General features: G+C 37.9%; 1 protein-coding gene across 30 annotated transcripts in view; it reads right to left on the reverse strand.

Moving 5' to 3' along the window:
• Positions 1 to 17,479, reverse strand: part of SOX5 (SRY-box transcription factor 5) — a 949,864-nt gene that overhangs the window by 922,143 nt on the left and 10,242 nt on the right. For 2 of the 30 annotated variants that reach the window (XM_070271050.1, XM_070271067.1), the window contains exon 1: positions 3,519 to 3,877. The exons of 26 other annotated variants lie outside the window; for them this stretch is intronic. The gene's annotated coding sequence lies outside the window, so the exon portion shown is untranslated. Of the gene's footprint in view, positions 1 to 3,518; positions 3,882 to 17,479 lie in introns of those variants that run through there. 2 more of the 30 variants (XM_070271060.1, XM_070271048.1) reach the window with 2 other exon arrangements.

Raw genomic sequence — 17,479 nt, forward strand, 5'->3', positions numbered from 1 at the left:
TTCTTTGGGGAGCTGCTATTAAGGAAGATCTGAGCAATCCCTAAGAAAAGTGACCAAACTCTTAGACCATGGCAGTAGAAAGTCTTCCTGCTTTGAATGAGCAACATTACAAAATGAATTATAGTCAATTAAATAAGGAAACAGATATAATGTGGCTGAAAGCAGTTTTTATGGTAAAAACCCCTTAAAATTCTAGTTTTTACCCAGCTTTTTAAAGAAGCAAAAAGAATGTCATGAGCATGTTACTTGCAGCACATTAAAAAAAAATCAATGTTTTTTTCCAATAGCCATTATATACGTTTAAAAACTGAGTCCTTGAAAACAGAGACCATATCCATTATCCCCACATGTGTGTACCCCAAGTTGAACACCTATATGAACATGTTCAACACATTCACTGAGCCAAAAATGCAGGGCTGTGCAACAAGCTGTGCTTGAGATGCACAAATTAAGTATGTGGCAGAAGCTGGTGCACCCAAGCCTCTCCTCGGAGTGGGAGTGGGAAAGCAAGGACAGCTGCTCCTTCGTGGTGCTCCCAGGGGCGGGTGGGAAACGGGCATTCTGAGAACACCTCCCCAGAGTACAGCAAGGAGGCGAGGGCTGGCCACTGGGGAAGCGGCAGGCCAAGAAAAACCCTGCACTCTCAGAAAACATGCAAGAGCAAAACGCTGAAGTGGGAGCTGGAGTTCAACCTCTGGGATGGAGTTCTTGACAATTTGCCCAGCTCCCTGAGGTTTTCCCATCCCTTTTCCAGGTACGAGAATCAGGCACAGTCAAGGCAAAGCCCGAAGCTGGATGCTCCCACAGAGCCTAAAGCATGGAAATACATAAATGCCTCCATCACTGAATTCTAAAACGCAGGTCACTTACCACCCCATATTTGGGCTCAAATCAGCTGCCGGCTTAACTGTAAGGGCAATTTAGCCTATAGGGTGTGCACTGGGGGCTCCCTGGAAGACCCCTTCTGTGAAATAACATTGCCATATTTTCCCATCTCTCACTACCAGCATAGCCAGAAATTCTAACTCTAAACACTTATGAAAAACAAGCCTTCATAAGTTTCTATTTAAAGTACAAATACTCCTGGGAATAGTTAAGTAAGAAAAATTATGAGAAATTTGTGTTTGCTTTCTTTTGTGGAAAGAACTAGGACAATAGAGAAGCCTAGAATGTTTAGGGTAGGTACTAGCGATTTAAAAATAGAGTAAAAGGTTAAAGATGGAACACGTTGACAGATCAGCTCTGCTTGCTTTTCCGAATGGACTGGCTCTCGCACGGCCAGGGATTTCGTGATGAGGAATTAAGACTTTCAACAGACAAAGTTTAAAACTTTCTCGGGATGTATTATTATGTTTGTGTTTACACCTGGGTAAGCGCTGTCACTGTTGCTAGAGCATGAAGTATGAAAATCATACAGAAAAATAAGGCACCTTGTGATAACCACTTCTGCTGTTTTCCTTGTTCTAAAATTTGCCTCATATCAACTGCAGCAGAAGAAACTTCAGTTTCTCATATAACAATTCCATAAAGCTATTCCACCTTGGAAAACCATTCTCCACCACGGGCTTGTCCCAGCTACACTATAAGTGACTGACAATTGCTTCACTCCCCTCAGTGTTTCTTCGCCCCTCCCAGGTGCCACCGAAAGAATAACAGAATGTCTCTCAGTAGCACTTTGCTTCGCAGCAGGAAGCTGTACTGTTTGTGACATCCATTTTGATACAAACCTAAATTAGGCCTCTGGAAATAGGTAATGCATAAAAAGAAGCATTTTGTGTCACCAAATTATTATTATAGGTTACCGTTAACCCTTGGAAGATAGAGGTGAGCTCTGTAGCTCCCCACTGAGGTGACTATTTGTCATGAAATCACAGGCCCTACCTCAAAAGATGTTTCAGGTGAGCTTGTGATAAGGCAAACTGTCTGGTTGACCCATAGGATTCTGATAGCTAGTTTAAGTGGGGAAGCTAAGAGAAATGCCAGTTAAACAAAAGGATCAGCACAGCGTGCGGAGCCAGCAGTCGGCCAGCACAAGTTTAACAGCTGAGAAGGCCCAGAGATGTAGGGAAATGAAAATGAATCAGGATATCTTACTATCAGACAGATTTAAGACTCTTGTCCAAAGCTCCCCGTGCAAAGATACGTAGAGGGGCAAAAGTTCAGAGCAACAAGTATTTTTTTAAAGGTCTCTTGTGATAAAACTATTAAGTAGTCACGTTGAAAGAAGTTAGGATACTGACTGTACTAATGCTTCTATTTCTTCCATTCAGATGGTACATAAGTTTTGTTTTTGAAATTCCCTGCTCAAAAACTTAAATTTCTGGTCCACAAGTGAGATTCCGAGAAATCTAAGATTTCCTTTAAAGATACCCCTGCATTAAAACCCTAGAACCACTTCTCAGACACATTTATCCTTTTACTATTTCTAATTTAACCTTTGTACTAGATGATTCTCTTTTATGCTTCTTTCTTCACCACTACATTAAAATAATCAGCATTCGTAATATTGTTAATTATAAACAAAACTGAATTCGACAACCCAAACCAAAGACCGCTTTCTATTAACCTATATTAGTGATGGAAACACACAGAACATGCATGACATCTCGTCTCTCAGCTCAACGCAGGTCACTTTCCAATTAAAAACTGTCTAAGAGAGAGTCATCATGTTATACAATAATCACTCAGCTTCTCCTTCTTCATGCCTTTTTATTCTGTGTTTTGGTAAAAAATTATCACGTGAGCCTGGCTTATCTCATTAAAATAAACAGACACGACTGAGTTCATATCTCTTGAGACACAGTAAACACAATCCAAAATGTAATTCCTCAAATTGGAATAACTGATATTTATAGAATGAATAACTAAATAATTAAAGCTTCTTCAAAGTGAATATTATAGGTTTATGATGAAGAACAACAGAATTATTCTGCAACTGGTATCGTGGAAAAATAAAATAGCTAATAAGAACAACCAAAGTTTTATAGGGAGTTTAGCAGACTATGGATACCAGCCAAATTTCATAGCTGCACAGAGTTTTTAACTGAGTCTCTCTAAATTTGAAGGCAGAGTAAATGTTCCTCTCCCCTTTTCCTAGACACAACCCATAAAATGATAGGCTCTTTTTAATGTCTAAGAATGTTGTTTAGGTCTCATTCTAGTGAGCAACAAGATCTTTAGACTGAGGAAATGCCTAGTTAATTGCATTAAGCTGTAGTGCAGAACATTTTAACCTCAAAAGTCCTGGAATCACCCACTTTAGGGTTAGGCCACCATATGATCCCAGTACAATCTCATTCAAGAATTCTGACTAGCTAATTACTTGACATCCTCAGGATATCCAGGTATCATCTGAATGTCAGCTACTGAAATTAAATCTCCTAAGTTTCAGTTTCTAAAATCATTCCTCAATTCAAATACTCAACAGTATTACATCTGGTCACAGTTAAAGCACCTCCCTGTTGACAAGGAACTTTCTAGAAAGTTTCCGCAGGCTATTTGTCACACACCGAACATACCTGTGCAGTCCATTCCCTGGGAAGTTCCTTTTGCAGTAGCTTCCTCCTTAAAAATATTCCTACACCCATGCTGATTTTGTATCTGTTCAGTTCAAATTTAGATTCATTGGTACTTTTCCACAGTTACATTTCTTGTTCAGTTGATGTGTCCTTTTATTTATTCTCAAGTTTTCAATCTAAGACAAACAGGAATACCACCTTCTGAAATTACTACTATCCTACCATCCTCCAATGGAACATTAGCGAGAAGCAATATTCTCCAAAGCTATGAAGCATACACTGCCCTAAATTACATTGCAGCCGCTGCCCTGAGCTCACACATTTTTGAATAGAAAGGCTCCCAGGGATCTCTCTGTACTGACTGCATTTACTGCTTTAAAATATTTTTAACCCAGACGCTGAAGTGCCAGCCTTGCATTTCCCCATGCTAATCCCAGCTTGGGTGGCTGTTCTTAAGGGAAAGCATTCAAAACATTGTAACAGTGCATCAACTTTGACCCTTTTCACTTAAACATGAGACTCTTAAAAAAAGTTTGAATTCCAGAGGGAATCACTGAACTTTGACCTGCTTAAAATTAGTTTTGTTTTAGTGCCTTCATGGTGACTCAACAGGCCAATTTTCCAGACACTTAAGACGTTTCTGCCCCTGAAGATTCCAGTTCAAGTCCACAGCTATGTTTGCTGGTCAGATCAGAACACTTTGTCCCAGGGTTTCCAGCAACAAATTCCCAGATCTCCATCTCTTTGCCAGATGTTGGCATTAGTTGGTATTAAGCTGGATCTAAACACAAACACACACACACACACTCCACACAATCAGAGGACAGACCCTATTTTTTTTTTCACTTAGAGCCTTTTAGGAAACAAAGTTTTCCACTCAAAATTCAGTCATGGAGAAATGTTTATCAGGATTATATAAACATGACTTACTAGCCTAACTCCTACAAGAATAAAACTCCTAACTTTTGGTAAGCAGTCCTACGATACATTTATAATACAAGCTGTCTGAATCTCCTTTTCTTAATGAGGAACAAAAAAGCTGCTGGGACTTTATTTTCTAATCTATTACAGATTTTAGAAATTGTCAACAAACAATTATATTGCAAATGAACATGATCACAACATTATACTTTCCTTCAATGGAATTTCAAATATGATTGTCAAAAAGCTATGACAGTTAATGGGTAAAATAAAGTTACTGAAGACCTAAAGGTGTAGTACATTTCAGTTTGATTTAGTCCCTCAAAACTATTCCGTCTTTTAGAAAACGAAACTTTTTTGCAAAAGTGAAGCAGCACCCAATTTTACTAATACAAACCAAAGTGTTTAATAAGAAGGACGTCGCTATTAGTTTGGAACGATTCCTGCATATACTCTGTGCTTTAAAATTTTTAGAGTAGTCAAAGAGAAAGGCATTCAGGAAAAGAAAATCCATTTAGTAGTACGAAATCAAAAAAAAGGAATGTTAATGCAGTTAACTAGGATAAAAAGTGACACAAATTAGTCTACACAAATTACTTACCATGTTAAACAAGAAGTCTTTACTGTCTCCAACGGTGAGTTAGCCACACTGAAAAGTGGTACAAAAGTATTTCCCAGATCTTCATATTCAAACGCTGGTTTGCACTTAAATCTATCAATTTTCAAAGAGCTACCAATGACATTCTCAAAATACAGGCGTCTGACCCCTACTATTAATGCCCAAAGCTGGAAGTCAGAAATTACAGAGTACAGGGTCACAAAAATGGATCACAGCAAAATCATACTTGAACTGTTTGCTCTCCTTCTATTAGAAAGCACTAATTCCAACTCTAATACTCAGAAAACAAAAACTAGGCAGCTGAGTCTGGCAATCATTTCTTTCATTTCCTACCCATTTAAGAAAGAACACAATAAAGATGTTCAAAGTGGGGATAAACAGTGAATGTTTTGCGTATGTACATTACCACTTCATTTTCATTCTATTCATAAATCATTCAACACATAAACATTCTGTGAGTTGTACTGAAAGGCCAAAGAGTTCTTAAATTAAGAAAATATTTGGAACTCATTGCAATTATTTTACATTTCAAGCACATGTACCTATTTGGGATCTATATTGATGGTTAAGAAAACAAGCACTAAGAGTTTAAAAACTGGGTCAATTACTTACAGGAAGAGGTCAACCAAAATGAAAACTTCGAATGCTACCAAATAGTACCTCCAAATGACATGAAAATAAGGATGAATTATGTCAGATGCTAATGGAAATGCACATACTTATAGATCAGATAGTAAATGGCAGTATTTAAATTAAAATTATACAGAGACATTGCCATGTAAAGACCATTATCTGAAGAATCTGCCAACACAGGATTAGTATTGTAGTTGCTTAATCCTTTAATTGTCTTAATAATAAAATGTGCTACTAATTGTGTAAGGTATTTTGGCCTTGCATTCCAAAAGACATATGTGCATTTTTCTTTGTATACGTTGTAAAAACTAATATACAGTGTCATTAAAAAGTAATGTGACTGGTTTTCAAACAAACACACCATGCCATCCAAATGTGCTTTCCCTTCATACTGGTCCCCTTAGAACACCAGTCACTTACTCCAAAGATTAGCCATTACTCACAGGATTTCCACCTCCTTTTGAAACTGCTGTCTAAGTCAGTCACACTCACACGCATACACACTTCTAAATATCCTCATTGGTGACAAATTTCATAATTTGAAAGTCAATTTTAGCCATCTTCATCATTTCAGAGAGACATTTATAGCCAACTCTGGTGAATAAAAAAAAGGATGATGAATCTTGGTATAAAATGCGAATAGAAGGTAATGAGATGGATGTTTTAGTCAGGCTTGCAAATGATTCAAAAGACAGTGCTGAAAGGAAGTTTTCCAAAATGTTTTGAACAAGGGCATCATTGGAATCAGGGTTTTGCTTCTCTGGATGACAATTTTGGAAAACAACATTAATATGAATGCATAAATTATAGTGCGATCATGGTTTTCAAAAATTAGACTTTGTACTTTTCACTCATCCTGTGCTAATATGAAATAGAGGAGATACACATTTTCATTTAGATGGTTATATATGTACATTCTGAAGCTTCAACTGGGTAAACTAAACATAGGTTGATCTGCAAAATGTTATATATAATATAAACTTATCACTTTTGATCTTTCAAAAAAGTACAATTTTAAAAAAAGCTTTATTTTCACAGTCAGATATTTACATCCAACCCCGATCTGTAGGCTTCTATAAACCTTTTTTCTCCTATATACAGTGAAAACCTGACAAGAGCTCAATGTGGGATTATGCACAAAAACTGCAAATTTAAGCAAGGTGCGATCGTATACTTTTTCACACATTATTGTATCATGCCACACCAGAACACTAATGTATGCAAAGTTCCAAAATAGCTTGGGCTATTACTGCACAGCCTTGAAAACTACTAAAATCCCAATAAGAACACCTTTCAAAAGCTGTTCCTTCATTATTGCACACTAGTAAAAGGTTGCTTTCACTATTTGCATCTTACAATAGAAGAAAACCACAGAAATGTCTATGACATTGCCTCATAATTCTGAGGTCTTATTTCTTATTAGGCTCTTGGTAGTTATAAAAGTTGTTTCATCAATATGAATACAACAACGGTGCTCAATACTATTTAATCGACTCAATTACGGAACAAGTGTGCTTTTTTTCCTTATGCTGCCCTACTTTCTTTTAAGTTGCATTTGAATTATTGATGAAGTTGCAATAAAGCATTTCTTTGTTACACATAGTTTAGAAGTAGAGACTGATGTTTCACGGTTAATTTTTAGACCCATAGTGATAAAATAAACACATTTGTTGTCCTTTCAAAGAAAGTCAATAACATGGTACAAGCCTAAAAGAACGACTTTTGCTTTTTTTCTATTGTCTTGAAAACATGTTGTGCTGAACTTGTGAATATAAACACAAATAGAAAAGGAGAAAATGGTAAGCAAACTGCACTATAGAAAATACTGGTCCAGCTCCTCCTGGGGATTGAAAGGATTTACACCTGTGATCAATTTAGATTCTGCCTTTCCTCAAGTATTTCAAGGACCCATTTAGTAATGTAGCAGGATAAGGCCCCCCAAAATGGTAGAATGAATACTTTTTGGGACAAGGACAACAATTTTTATTTAAACTACTCTAAGCACTACATAACTGATGCCCCCTCCATTCCATTTTCCAAAGAATAGCCAGAGTGATCATTTTAAACCCCAAATCTGAATCCTTTGCTTACTTGCCATTGCTTTTATGACAAAAATCCAAAATCTTAGCAGCCCCAAGACTGTGCATGAGACGACTCCTGCCTCCCCCTCTCCTCCTTCGCGAGCCTCATTCTTCATTACTTTTGCCCTTCTTTTCTGTGCCCCAGTCACTCTGGCTTCCTTTCGTTCCTCAATATTCCAAGCTTTAACCCACCTCAGAGCTTTGCATATACTGTTCTCTACTCCATACTCACCCATGCCTTCTTCACCTTACTTCTCTTCGTATCCCAGCCCAAGTGTCTCTTCCTTGGGAAAGCCTTCTGCGACTTCCATAATAATCAGGCTACCCTATAATATCTCCTTATAGCTCCCTATACTCTTCCTCCATGGTACTTGTTACTGGGAGTAGAATACAACTTTCTTAGCCAACCTACATTCACCAAGTCACCAGAGTAACTGACGTGCTGCATTCTCGCTCTAAAACACACTATTGGCCATGGCACAGCAATGGCAAAGACTTCCCCTAGCACTCCCACGCCCTCCACTCTAACCACTTAGTCTACTGGATTCCAAGTCCGTTTATGTCATTTCTGTTTGTTATTGTAATTGTGTAACTTCATTAAATTTACATAATTAATGAACTATAAGGGCAAAAAAGAAGGTTGTTAATGACACTAGATTGAATGCTTTGGAAAGAATAAAGGTAAATTGTTTTTTAAAACCACTAAATTAGGTGTCAAATAGCTTCATAAAATTGGAATAAAAAACTTTTAAAAACTAGACAAATCTTGCAGCCAGATTGCTTGTCAAATGCCTTTAAGCTCTCTCGTCATTTTTAGCAAATCAAAATCAAAAACCACAGAATATAGATTATGGGTGTGACTTACCCAAGAAGATAACAAGGATCATCACTTCAGGGACCCATATTTAAAAGACTCACCTATATATCAATTAAATTGGCAAATTGATAACATTGATAAACAACGAAGCGATGATAAACAAATTGATAAAACACGTTATGTTTAAATCCTAATTTTTTAAGGTAGATATCATTTCTTTAAGATTCTAGGCTTTAGCCATTTTTTTTAAATTAACAGCCCAGCCACCAGTCACAATTACACTGGAGAGGAGAAGGTGTCTCTGTTCTTTTTGTTGGCACAATCAGCTAAGTAACCCCCAGCTGTCTCACTAGATTGGAAGCTCCATAAGAGCAGGAACCAAATTTCTTTTGCTTACCATTGTAACTCCATTCCTCAACACTTGTCATATGTGACAAAGACAAGACTCTCAATAATTTTATTTTTTTTTGAGGAAGATTAGCCCTGAGCTAACATCTGCCACCAATCCTCTTTTTGCTGAGGAAGACAGGCCCTGAGCTAACATCCATGCCCATCTTCCTCTACTTTATATGTGGGACGCCTGCCACAGCATGGCTTGACAAGAGGTGCCATGTCCGCACCCGGGATCCGAACCCACGAACCCCAGGCTGCCAAAGCGAAACATGTGAACTTAACTGCTGCGCCACAGGCTGGCCCCACGATAAAAATATTTTAAATGAATGAATAATCGTTAAGGTTGTCAAACACAACAACATTGTTTATTTTAAATTACTATTAAGATCAATATGGAAATAGTCATAAAGAGGCTAAGAACAAGTACGGGTGGAATCATCTGAAGATTTCAAGGCACAGTATTTTTTGAGACAATATACACCCTTTACTCAGTAATGGAAAGATCGTTTGTGTGTATAGAAAAAAAGAATCTTAATTTTTTATTATTTTAAAAAATAATACCCTCTGACATGACCAGGTTTCTGCCTTTTAACTTATGAACTATATTTAAGATTATGCGATTAGGTTTCCTTAGGAATGCAACCATGATTACTATATCCTTATTAAAACTTCTGCATACTGGTTCCAAATCCAGCTACCTTTTAATTTTATCTGTAATGAAAAGTAATAATAATGATACCTGAAATGTATTTACCCCCTTCCTTCCAAGAAATTCAAAGCAACTAACATCTTGTGAGCTGGCACTGTTAAATATAAAAATGAGAACACAACTGAGACCAATTTTTATTAACAAAATAAAAGATGTTAATAAGGCAGCTAAGACATCTTAAGTACAGGCACAAGATGAATCTGGGATATTCTTTTAAGCCAAGCCGAGTTTTGCCAGAAAAATGCATACAAACATTTAAAATTCCAAAAGGACATGAAGGAACTTACTGCATTTATGAAAGGTTTTGTCTTTTCAGGTTCTCTAATGCTGAGACGACACAAATAAAGATATCTTTTAATTACTGCGTTTAACTGATTTATAAATTTATGAATCAGAGGAAAAATAAGCAATGAGAGAACATTCAAAAAGCATTCTGGAATATAAGGCAGGAAGTGGCTCATAAATTAGAGCCAGATAAACAGAGAGGCAATGGTGCAAGTGTGGCCCCAACCTTTTAGTTAATTATGAGGAATTGCTAAACAGGAGGAAATGCTAAGTCATTATGACCCTGGCTAGCTTGCATACATGCAAACAGACACACACACGTGCACACATACACACAATTATTCCATAATTTTTTTAAAAATTTAAAGCATCACAACTATATCCTAAAACCTTATTTACTTTTTAATACTTGGCGTTCATACTATCTCATTTAAATAGTTGCATAGGTCAAACTCATAAAATTGCCAAAATTTGTCTCCAGTGCATATTCTCCCCATTTAGTACACAACTTACGATCTAGAAATCTAGCTCAGAAGTCTTCAAAGTGGGTGCAAAAATAATAATAATGATAATCTATTGTCATGCTAGAAGAAAATACTACAACCTTCATTTACAGTTCTTGTTCTCTATATATTCTTTATTCCCTTTTATCTCGTCCCTTTTAATTTCTATTTTTGTGTGTTAACTATTAGTAAGGTAATAGCTTCTTTTTCTATTGACGGTGTATATACATGACCAAAAAAATTAGGAGAGCACTGACGTAGATGACCATCTGGGAACCTGAAACCTAGGCCTACACTCTTGTCCACATACTGGGCAAGAACTCCTCCTTCCTTATCAACGTGCCATACACCGTCACCACCACCACATGTCAACATCCAATCAGCTGTGCTTTCTCAATTAAAATGTTCCCTTGGTTTCATTCCATAAAGAAATTTTCTCCAAAGCTGGAAGTTTAAGATGATCCACATGGTTTTCTTTTTTAATCTAACTTCTAATAGATTGCCACTGGGGCTCTCATTTCACAACAGGAAGAAGTTCATGTTAATGCCCTTCTCTCTCTGTTTCACCAATCTGTCACACATTACAGTTTTCATATGCTTGAGGAAGTGGATTACATTGTCTAATTTTTAGCTAAATTAACCCTTATAAAGTAGACAAGTGGTTTAAAAAAGATTTCCTACAAAACAAAAAAAACTAGGGATTTTTCAAGTCATATAAATAATGCAAATATAAGTGAACATGGGGAAATGGAGGAACTATATCTCTTAGACCCATTGCTAGCTCTTCATCAGCCATATTTCAAGGAAAATCTATGACAATTCAAAAGACTAGAGCAAGAAATTCTCAGGAAGGTTGTGTTTAGAGGATGTTGTCGTGTGCTACCTAGCAGCACTCATTTCCTCATTTCCCAGCTACCAGGAGTGTTGGCTGCTGAAGGCTCATATCTAAGCCCCGTCCTGAGAACTGTCTTCATCCACGGTTCCCCCCCATCCCTAGGGATGGCCCACATCCAACACCAATGTGAGGTTACAAAGGCAGGACCTCTCCGAGGAACCATGCAGTTCCAGAGCTCCCCGCAGATTAGCTGACACCCCAGCTGCATCACAGTCAACTTCTCCTTCAGGCCATCCTGCTTCTTTCAGCCCCTTGCAGGTGTTGTCCCCAAGAGCCCTCCCAATTCACCCACTGCATGCAAATCTACATGTCAGAGTTGGTCTCCAGGGAACTGATATAAAGCCATTGTTACTTCTACTATCATTTAAACTGAACCCTGCTCTAAGTGTTTACTGTGCCCTGAATATTAGCTAAAGTACAACACATGTACTTAAATTATGAATATGTGTGTGTACGTGTGTGTGTGCAGGTACACGCATTCTGGAGGATTGTGTGCTCTAAAAATTTTACCAATGGGATACCCCTAAAATATTAATATGTCATCAAATATGTAAAGACAGCATTTTAACTGCTGACTTAAGGAGCCAGTTTTCCAGTTTTTGGCTAATGTGTCATTAGTTCATTCACAAGCAAAGCAGACCACGTTACTCAACACTGTAAGGTTCCCCATGGCCTACAAGACAGAATCTGGTGCATACGAGTCTATGATAAAAAGATCACCTCGATGTGACAACTGCCAACCATCACAGTCTCATCTCAGCTGGTCCCTATCATGTGCTTTATGTTCCACTGACACCAGACTCTCTGTAATTTCACAAACACACCCTGCTATTTCTCACCTCCTTGCCTTCTTACTCATGTTGTCCTGTCTGCTCGGAATTCCTTCCTCCCTTCTCAGAACACCACCCTCTGCCTTACTTAGCTTAACTCAGACCCTCACCAAGGGCAGGTTGGTGGGAGCAGGGTTCCCAAGGGCAGGCAATAAGGGGGTACAATGTCTGCAGAAATTTTAAGAAGCATAATATAACTGACTAAAAGTCAGTAGGCCTTTTATTATCATCTGACTCCAACAATTCTACATTATGTCAGTTATAAAATGGTCCTTCCCACCAGAGTAGTCTGCCCCCAAGGCCTGCCCTGGATAGGCCACTCACCTGTTTTAAGCCTTGACTCAGGAATTCCAGTAAACATTGAGCACTTCTGGTAAAATTTGTAGGTTTAAACATAGGCCACTATTAACTCGAGGAAAACCAAAAAAGTTGTATGAAAAGTAAAAGTAATCAAAATATAATATTCTCACCAATAAACAACATTTATATAGTCAAAGTAACTGCATTTACTGAACTGCTTTAACCTCCCCCTCCACCCAAAAGAAGGATGAAATTATATTGGGACAACAGGAAAAGAAATGCACGTGGTTTTAGGAAGTCAGGTTAGGGGAAGAGAAGTAAAGAGTAGCATAACAAAGTCAGATAGTAGGAAGTCAATTGATAACTCACATTTTTTGAAAAATAAGAAAAAATAATGAGTAAATATTTTATTTAGAAATACATAGTTGAAAGTACTAGGAGTGGGGTGGGCACGATCATCAGTAAGACAGGAGTACTACTTTATTACATAGCTTTGAGTTTTATACTATGTACACAAATTACTTTAATATGTATTTAACTGATTAATACTCAGTTCATACATCAATTCACTTAGAAAACCTTCCCCAGCCACTCTTCTGTGCTTTCAAAATACTCTATCACCATACCTATCACACTGATATATAATTACCAGTCTATTTTATGAGTTCCCCTATCAAATCCAGGCTCCTGCAGACAAGAACCAAGATTTATTTATACTTGTATCCCCTGGCAGAAATGATACTTAAATTTAAATTCAAATCTGAATTCAATAAATATTTAGTAAGCTCCAAGTAGACAAAAGTAGTAATAAGATACAGGTTTGTGATTTTAAAGAATAACATTTATAGTCATAAAATGTCATCACATGGTGGAGTCCATTATGTGCCAAGGATTGCATTCTTTCTCTCATTGATTCTGCACAACTGCATTGTGAGGTAAATATAATTATCCCCATTCTGCAGATGAGGAATCACAGACTGAGATAGGTGAAGTAAATTGCCCAACTAGAAAGAGGTTAATAATGATCTGAAACAGGAGTATAACATTGAACTACAGCATCCACATCCCAGGCACAGCTCACAATCTCCCTCAAAGGATAAGATGTTCACAACCTGCTTACAATATGGTACAATACACAGCTAAAGCCATAAAAGTAGTTCTAGATGTAAATATTATATGATCAAAAGGAGAGATCTTTGGTCAGTAGATTATGTGAGGATGCTGTAAAAAAAGTTAAATGTAATTTGGAAATTAAGAGATGGGTACGGCTTTAGGAAATCTATATGAAGGGATGATATATACAAAAGGAAATCATGGAAATATGACGACAAAAACATATATGTAGCCAGGAGGCACTATACATTTTGGGTCAAAGCTCTGTGCCTGTGTACTCAAGGGCTAAAGCAGATACAGATCCAGCCAGTGGAGTCCCTGGGAGAGGTATGGACTTACACATCTCTTTTCTGAACCTGTGAAACATGGAAACAATGGGTAATTACCAGAGGAAATATCCCATTAGGTTGGTAGAGAGGGGTTTGGGGTAGGGGGAGCAGTTACAAAAAGCACCTGAAACTGGGTGATTTCCCCTCCATGTTTGATTCTGAAACTCTTCCTCTTGTTTCCATCTCTAACACTATTGCTATAGGCTGAAGTCCAAGCCGCCATCTTTCTCTTGTGTGAATGACTGCAGAAGCCTCCTTACTACCCTGCCCAGATCCATTCCTGCCTCTCTTAAATTTGGTCTACATTCTATAGCCACCAATTTTATTAGTCTCTTGCTTAAAACCATTCAATGGTTTCTTATCATCCTTATTATGAAGACTCAACTCTCTAACATGGCGCCTAAGGCCATAATGATATGATCCCAACCTACCTCTAGAGCATCATCTATATCCATTTCCTAGTCACTCCACTCCAGCCATGCTGGCCTACTAATTCCAAGAATACATCCTTTTCCTTTCTCTCTTTGGAAACTTTGTACACGCTACTCCCTATGTCTCAAAAGATTTTGCTCTTGTCCTTTCTATTTTATTAACCCTCCTTCAAATGTGACTTCCTCATGGCAGCCTCCTGACTACCCCCCCAAATATATCCAATATTTCTCCTATATGTTGTATATACTTCTGTGAAAGATAGTTCCACAATTTACAATCATAAATGCAGGTAATTATTTACTTAAAGTACATCTTCCCTAATAGTCTTTAAATCCTTGTGTGTAAGGTGTGTGCCTGTTCCACACATCACTCACTCTCTAGCAGTTAACATGGTGTCTGGCTTATAGAAAGTGCTCACTAATATTTGTTGATTATTAAATGAATGATGGGACAAAACAAAAAGAGAAAGCCAAAACACAGAGTCAAGTGGTTTGGGAACCAAGGAAAGTCCATTGAGGAATAAGTCTGAAGAAGATGGAAAAAACAACTCTGGAAGAGTTCCCTGAGTCAGACAGGGTTCAGGTGTGAGCAGTGCCTTTTTATGCAACGCCCATGGCCTCTGGCATGAGCATCCTGAAAAGAGTTCCTAAGGCTGACGTGTTGCAGACAGTTTGGGAGTCAGCTGGGAAATTGTTTTCAGCTTGAATCCAGATCAGAAACAAACTGTTCTCAAAGAGAAGGTTTCAAATATGAGACTGAAAAGATCGAAGACTTAGACCGTAAGGCCTTTAAAAACCAGCCTTAAGAGTCTGGGTCCCCTCCGTGTGTAGTAAGCAGGCACTTTGAATTTTTGAGAAAGGGGTAACATGATCTAAATAGCATGTCAGAAAGATTGACCTGACAGTGGTAAATAAAGCAAATGGTAAGGAGAGATCCTAGTTTGAGGAACTTTGCGATAGATTAGAAATAAGCTAAAAAGAGCCCTTTGAGAGTGATAGAAGTGTGTACATAAAGAAAGTGGAAAATACAAATGTCATTTTGAGGAATGACTCAACAGGACTTAAAATATACTTCCTATGTTACAACGGGTAAAGAGCCCAGGGTTCAGAATCAGATCGCTCTGGGTTCAAGTCTCAGCTCCACCACTTACCAGCTATGCTACTTCAAGCAAGCTCAGTTTCTTTATCTATATAATGGGGCAACATTTGTATCTACATCAGAGAGTTACTGGCAAGAATCAATACAAATAAAAGTAAACAGCTTAGCACAATGCCTAGCAACAGTAAACTATCAATCATCAACTGTCATTTCAAGCTAGGCAGGAGAAGGGGCACGGCGATGGCATGCCAGGGAATTTATTTTTGGTGGGCATGTCTTCACGTCACAAGAAGATAGCCACCTATATTGTAAAGAGTTAACTCCTGTCCTGGCTTCTGCCTGATCTCCTTTATAACGCATGTAGCTTTCTGGCTTCTGGATTCATGCCAAACACAATCTCTGCTGATTCTTTAAGGGACCTGATTCTTCAAGCTGCTTGAGCCATTTCTAAACGTATGCTTTCAACATCTATTTCCAACCTCCCCTCTTCCTCTAATGCTGCTCCCTAGAAGCACTCCCAGATACTAAACTTGGAGGCAAACCCTCAGTGGCTAAATACACTTCTCTCTGCCCAAGAAATGTCAGAAAGATTATGTTGAAAGCAAGTGCAATGTTAAACTCGGTTTTTAAGAGTTAACAGAGAGTGATTTTTTTTCTCCAAGGATAGGTAATAGCATCAGATTCTGAAATTAAGCACAGCAGGAAGAAAGAGGCTGCATAGATTTCACAGAGTATCACAGGCCTCTGCAATAAAGCACTTAAAAATGCCTTGTATTGCTAATTCTTTACACAATCTCCTTTTATTTCCAAAGCAGTATGCGGGGCTCGAGCCACGAGACATGCATTGATGTTAACATTACACTGCTTGAATTAGAGCCATTTTTCTCCTGAAACTCCTGTTAGGTCTAGAATTACTTTTTACCTTTTCTCCCCCAGTATATTTTCCAGCCTGACTTTCCACATCAAATGGTTTGCCTCTTCTAACAGTGCTGAACCCATCTTTGCAGTCATTGCCTTAGCTTAAACATCCTTCCCTTCAAGATTCCAGTAACCAGGCTTTGAGCTATATGGGAAATGTGCCTCCTTCAAGGTCGCTGGATCGCATGTCACTCTGGGAATTCTAAGTGAATGAGGGCAACTCTCTTCTTCATCTGCTTTCCATTTCCCACCTCCCCCGCAAGCCCAAGTCAATATTCTACATTCACTGATTGAACTATTCAGCAGATACTTATTAAATAGCTAATATAGTCAATGCACTGTGCTAGGCACCATGAAGGATTCTGGAAACAGTAAAATGAGAGTGGCATTAGCAGCAAAGCACTGCATGGTGACAGACAATCAGAAGGAGACTTGACTAAACTCTAAACAAACTGTCTAAGAACATGAAGATTTGCTATTCATGATCCCCAATCTATCGGTTAGCATTTGTAAAGATTTTTTTTTCTCTTTTTACAAGATATTTTTGTACCATATAAAGTTTTCTTTTCCAGTCCATGTGGAAACTCTGTCATTTGTTCAATAAATATTTATCGAGTACTATGATCGTATGGAGAACAAAACGCACTCATTCCCTACCCTCATGTAGTAACTGCTGCTTCCAAGATAATACACACCAACAGTAGTCTGATGATTGGATCCCATACAAACCTCAGGTTTGTTTTTGCATTGCTTATTTGTTTGTATGAAGGCACTTACTGTAAGGACCATATTAGTCTAATTAAAACCTTGTCCTTATCTTATCTCACTAGGATACCTCTTCAGCATACTCTTTCTCAACTTCTTTATCCACAATAATCATAATCAAGCTGTTCTAATCTATTCTCCACATATTACTCTCTCCCTGTTTTTATTCATTCATTAAATAAAGGTCTTTAAGCACCTAGTATGTTCCAGAAACTGTTCTAAATATTTGGGATACAGAGCTGGACAAATAAATCATTCCCTGGTCTTCAGTTTACTTAGCCACCTTAGATTTGTCCTCTTAGAAAGTTCTTTCCAAGTCT

The sequence above is a fragment of the Equus caballus genome, chromosome 6 (genome assembly GCF_041296265.1).
Source record: "Equus caballus isolate H_3958 breed thoroughbred chromosome 6, TB-T2T, whole genome shotgun sequence".
NCBI lineage: Eukaryota > Metazoa > Chordata > Mammalia > Perissodactyla > Equidae > Equus > Equus caballus.